We start from the raw sequence: 6,000 nt of genomic DNA, 5'->3' as shown, positions 1-6,000 counted from the left end.
ACACTAAAGCATGGGTGTTAGACCCGTCTGCTTCTGAGAGTCCCCTCACCACTATGATTTCTTTTGTTCCCCTGTACCTCCCAAAATTTGTCGCTTTTCTTTGTCTACCAGGACTTTTTATGTGCTGTTTCATAGGGCTAGATGTTCCTTGACGCCCGGTTGTTCACAAGGTTTTTGGCACCTATTTACAAGGCACCTGGCAAAACCTGTGACATTATAGACTGGGATTGGCAACCTGTATGAATGGCCTCAAAATGGTGGCCATCCCTTTTCCTCATGTGAGTGACTCCCCTTGTAGCCTCCATGAACCTTGACCTTTCAAGGTTTTGGCGGCCTTTTACTTGGCGCGTTCCTGACAGGAATTTCTTTATTTCCCTCAGGTACACAAAATGTCTGCTCTAGAATCCCAGTATGGTGGCTGTTAGGGTCCCAAATACCTCTCAGAAGTGCCATGTCATTGGCCTAGCCCAAAGAAGGTTCTAGAACCTACTGGCACGAGCCAGCACCTCAGGGCACTGGCTATATAAGGTCCAGTCCCTGGTGGCCATTTTAGATGACCAGAAGACTAGATAGGATAATGATGTTCCAGATCTAGGTGAAGAAGGACATTCCAGACTTGACACCAGATTGACACCTGCCCTGTTGACCCCTGAGGCGGCTGGTAGTGCGGGCAGTAGAGCAAGCAAGGGTCACTGGCGTGGATCCTGACTGGCGTTCCAGTCAGCTGTGTGTGCGGTGACCTCGCGCCTACAGCACCTACCCAGCGAGTGCCTCGTTCTCCCCAAGAGACTGTGGCCGTGTTTGTGTGCCTCCCCGCCCCCCCCCCGGTGGTGAATTACGACAGACTCGAGTCGCGAGGCGAGAGCGAGTTCACCGCAACCGCGAGCGTCTACTGTGCCCCCTTTGTGACAGGCGTCTCCAGCGAGCAAAGAGTGCTTCCTGCGCAGACTGAAGTGAGGTGGTGCGCCGGGGCGGGGAAAGGCCGGCCTTCGTTGGGCGGGACTACTGTCTCTGCCCCTCCCCAGTGAATCGGCGGCTGTTTGCTGTGGGCGGGAACCATCCCTGTTTGAGGAAGTCGGAGGGAGGTCCGTGGAGCCCCTGAGAACCCATCGCTGGCGAGAGAAGAGCTGACCCCAACTGAATCGCTTTCCGATTGCAGCCGATGTGAGGTGGGCCCGTTTCTTCAGGTGGGGAGCGGCGTTGTAAAGGAACTGTGAACCGGCATCTATTTGACTGAGCGCGAAGATTGTGTGACCTCTCCGGCAGCCCCGTTCATCAGTCTAAAGGCTTTGAACTGGTGCCGCCTGAGTGCTAGCAGTGGTAAAGCCCCTAGGCGCGCTTAGACCCCACCGGCAAACAGAGTTCTCAACCCGGTGGCAGCCGAGCGTAAATGAAGTGTTCACTGTCTTTCCTTGCCTTTTAGATACACTCGCATAACCCCCGTGTGGTTCTTAAAGAGTCCCAACACTCCTTTTGTGCCCAGAGAAGCCTGTGTACATTATTGGTGAAATCGTCATAAACTGTAAGAGTTATCTTTCCAACCTGAAACGTATTGCAAATGTAGTGTTCTTGAAGTATTTAATTGGTGGCAGCGATACCAGAATGAACCTGTGAATGTTTATTTAACTGAGCCAGTATTTATTCTGCTAAACAAAAGTGATATTTATTCTATTTATTGATGATATTTATTCCTGATATTTATTCTATTTATTGATGATATTTATTCCTGAGCTTATTTATTGTATTTATTCCAAAACCGAAACCCAGCAAATTGTGGCCAAAAAGAAACGTATATGTGCTTCCCTAATTGATCCCCATTCACAACAGAGAACTTTTACATAAAGGAATCATATTTTTCTACAACAGTGGTGTGGTGTCCTTCTTTTTGGTGGTTGTACAAGGAGATATTATTGGGCCAGAGCCGGCTTAACACGATAGCCTTCACTTGCCTTGACACTTGAGCCAAGCTACCCCCTTTGTGCTGGGCTTGCCCATCGCAGGTCCAACATAAAATTGGTGCTCAGCGGGTGGGATTACGAGCCGTGCTTGTTTTGGACGCCATAAAAATTCAGTGTGCGCCACAGGTACACACCCGGAGTTTTCTCCCAGCGGCCCTCCAATTCAATATTTTGCTTTTTCCAAACTCTCTTCTGGAGGTGGGTGGAGGAGACCCCCAGAGTTCCTATCCTTGTAACCTACTTCGAGGTGGTTGTCCACACTTTTCACTGACAAGATGGAATTCGACATGTCAGGGCTGGAGACCTATACTGTGGCACAGCTCAAGGAGTTCTGTCAGGATAGGGGAGTGTTCGTTAGGCGAGGGGCCAAAAGAGAGGAGCTCCGTATTAGTCTGCGAGCCTGGGTGGAAGCGCATCCGGAGGGAACGGTAGAGGAGGAGGAGTCAGACAGGGGTACTGTCGTTGAGAGGACTGCGGAATGTCCCCTGGTGGTGGGTGAGATGATAATCAGCCCCAAGGTAGCCTCACGGGAGGGCAGCAGTGCATCAACAGGAGGGTTGTCAGAGACCGAGTTAGCTGACAGAAGAGAGGAAAGACAATTGAGATGGGAGTTAGCCAAGCTGGAGATGGAAGGGAGGAGGATGGAACACGAGCTCAAGCTACGAGAGCTCGACCTCAGAGCCCATAACATCACTCCGGAGGGTGCCGAGTCTAAGGAATTTGCCAGGGAGCTCAGGCCTCACTTACCCAAGGACGTGGTCGCCAGTTATACCGCTGGAGATGACATAGCTAAGTGGCTGGCAGCCTATGAGGTCTCCTTAAGAGCCCATGGGATCCATGAGAAGCATTGGGGTGGTGGATTGTATCGATACATGCCTCCGACAGGTAGGGATGCCCTATTGGCCCTAGACCAGGAGGATCAGGTAGACTACCCCGCCATGAAGGTGGCGCTCATCAGGAAGTTTGGGTTGACCCCAGAGAAATACCGGCAGAGGTTTAGGGGCAGCTACAAACTGAGCTCACAGAATTGGGTTGACTTCCGGGATTATGCCAAGAAAGCCCTGGATGGGTGGGTCGAAGGTAGTGAGGTGGAAGACTATCGAGGGTTGTACAATCTAATACTCAAGGAACATCTCCTCGAGAAATGTCTTCCCGAGCTGAGGCAGCACCTGGTAGACAGCAAATTTACTTGCCCCCGTAAGCTTGCTGAGGAGGCGGACATTTGGGTAAGTACCCGAGTGTCCACAAAGGGGACGAGAGGAGATTCTCAGAAGTCCGGACAGGGCGCTCCCCAGAAGAAAGAGGGGGGAGATAATAAGAAACAGGAGTTCTCCAAAGGCCCCCAAAATAACTTTAAGGGGAAAAGTTTCTTCTCCAACTCTAAGGCTAGCCCGCAAAAGAACCCTAATCCTGGCCAGAGTCAGCAGCCAAGGGTTGTCCATTGCTTTGAGTGCGGTGGCGTTGGACATTATAAGGGAGACACGAAATGCCCAAAGAGACCACCTCCTCCCACCGGAGGAAAGGCCCCGGGAGTTGCTAGTGTAGCGCTCAGGGAGGAGATGCCCTTAGTTAAGGGGAGGGAGTGGGCGGGTGTCACCTTAGTGTCCCTGGGTGATCGGGAGATGGTTCCAAAGATCCAGGTGCCCTCAAATACTACCAAGTATGGGCAATAGGTCACCATCAATGGCCATAGAGAGGAAGCTCTGAGAGATACAGGAGCCAGTATGACTATAGTCAGGAGTCATCTGGTGTCCTCAGAGCAGGTGATTCCAGCGTACTTCATCCAGCCGCGATGGCTGACGGCAGAATGAGCCACTATCCCGTGGCTGAGGTTCCCTTTGAGTGGGGAGGGGTTGCAGGTTCACTTCGAGTTGCCGTAAGCCCCGCTGTGCCAGTCGATTGTCTGCTGGGCAATGATATGGAGCACAATGCTTGGAAGGAGGTGGAATACCGGACTCATTCTGAGATGCTGGGTACACCTGATTGGGCCTGTGTGAGTACCAGGTCGGCGGCTGCTCGGGAGGAGAAGTCGCATGGGTTGGAGCCTGGAACAATGGCCCGCCCAGCTGCAGATGAGGGAGTATCTCGAGGACAGGAGGAGCCTGCCTCGATGTCCGTGCCCCGTGAGACGGATAGGCCATCGGAGGAGATGGACCCGGAGTCCGCGGAGGAGGAAATGGTTCCGTTGGAGGATCTGCCTATCCCCGCTGAGTGGCGAGTGGAGGGGGGACCATCCAGGGAGGAACTGAGCAAGGGACAGAGGGAATGTCCCACCCTCGAGGGTCTGAGGCAACAGGCTGAAGCCCGGCAGCAGGTAACGAGTCTGGGAACTATTGTGTTTACTGGGAGGATGGTCTCCTCTACAGTGAGCCCAGGGCGCCAGTGCACGGACTGTCACGGGCCCTGGTAGTCCCACAGTGTTACCGAGCATTCCTATTAGAGTTGGCTCACGAGATTCCCTTGGCAGGACACCTGGGACAGGACAAGACCTTTGCACGGCTTGTCCCCCACTTTTATTGGCCTCGAATGAGGGTGGCGTCCGACACATACTGTCAGTCGTGTGTGTCATGCCAAGCCAGTGGGAAAACAGGGATGAAGCTGAAGGCTCCCCTGGAACCACTTCCCGTTGTTGGCACCCCCTTCGAAAGGGTGGGCACCGACATTGCTGGGCCCCTAGATCCACCGACATCATCCGGTCACAGGTTTATCCTGGTACTGGTGGATCATGCCACAAGGTATCCAGAGGCAATACCTCTGCGAACCATTACTGCACCGATAGTGGCAAAGGCCCTGATGGGGATCTTTACCCGAGTGGGATTCCCCAAAGAAGTTGCGTCTGACAGGGGGACCAACTTCATGTCAGCGTATATGCGGGCAATGTGGAAGGAGTGTGGGGTGACCTACCGGTTTACCACTCCTTATCACCCACAGGCCAATGGCCTTGTGGAAAGGTTCAACAAAACCTTGAAGGGTATGATCAGAAGTCTACCCGAAAGCCTGCGGAGGAAATGGGACGTCCTTTTACCCTGTTTGCTCTTTTCTTACAGGGAAGTGCCGCAGAAGGGAGTGGGTTTTAGCCCCTTTGAGCTTTTGTACGGGCACCCTGTACGTGGACCTCTCAGCCTGGTGAGGGACTCCTGGGAAAGGTCTCCTCGGAAAGTTCCCCGGGACGTGGTGAGCTACATGCTGGCCTTCCGGAGCCAAATGGCTAAGTTGTGGAAGCAAGCTTCTGACAACTTGGAAGCCAGTCAGTCAGTTATGAAAGCGTGGTATGACCACAATGCTCACCCAGTGGAGTTGGAGCCTGGTCAGAAGGTGTGGGTGATGGAGCCTGGAGAGCTGAGTGCCCTCCAGGACCATTGGACAGGCCCCTATGAGGTGTTGGAGAAGATGGGCATGGCTACCTACCTGGTGGACGTGAAGACCCCTCGGCACCCGCATCGGGTGTTACATGCCAACTGCCTCAAGCCCCACTACGAGAGGCCCGAAGTCATGCTGGTTACGGTGACTGACGGATCAGAGGAAGAGGACACCGAGTCTCTCCCTGACCTCTTTGCGTTTCAAGAAAAGGATGGGTCGGTGGAGGGAGTGAAACTCTCGCCATCCCTGACTCCTGAGCAGCAGGAGGAATGTCGCCAGGTCTTGGGGACATTCGCTCCTCTGTTCTCCCTTGTCCCGGGTAAGACCCACCTGTGTACCCATGATGTGGACACAGGAGACAGCCCACCTGTGAAGTCCAAGTCTTACCGGCTGTCTGACAAGGTGAAGGCCAGCATTCGAAGTGAAGTAGCTAAGATGCTGGAGATAGGAGTCATCGAACCTTCAAGTAGCCCTTGGTCTAGCCCGGTGGTTTTGGTGCCCAAAGCTGCTCCACCTGGCGCCACACCAGAATTGCGATTCTGTGTGGATTACCGAGGACTAAATTCGGTAACCAAAACGGATGCTCATCCGATCCCTCGGGCGGATGAACTGATTGACCGGTTGGGAGCTGCCCAATATCTCAGTACCATTGACCTCACTGCAGGGTACTGGCAGATTCCCA

This window comes from Lissotriton vulgaris, chromosome 3_1, assembly GCF_964263255.1.
Source record: "Lissotriton vulgaris chromosome 3_1, aLisVul1.2, whole genome shotgun sequence".
NCBI lineage: Eukaryota > Metazoa > Chordata > Amphibia > Caudata > Salamandridae > Lissotriton > Lissotriton vulgaris.
Note: the sequence above shows the minus strand (reverse complement) of the source record.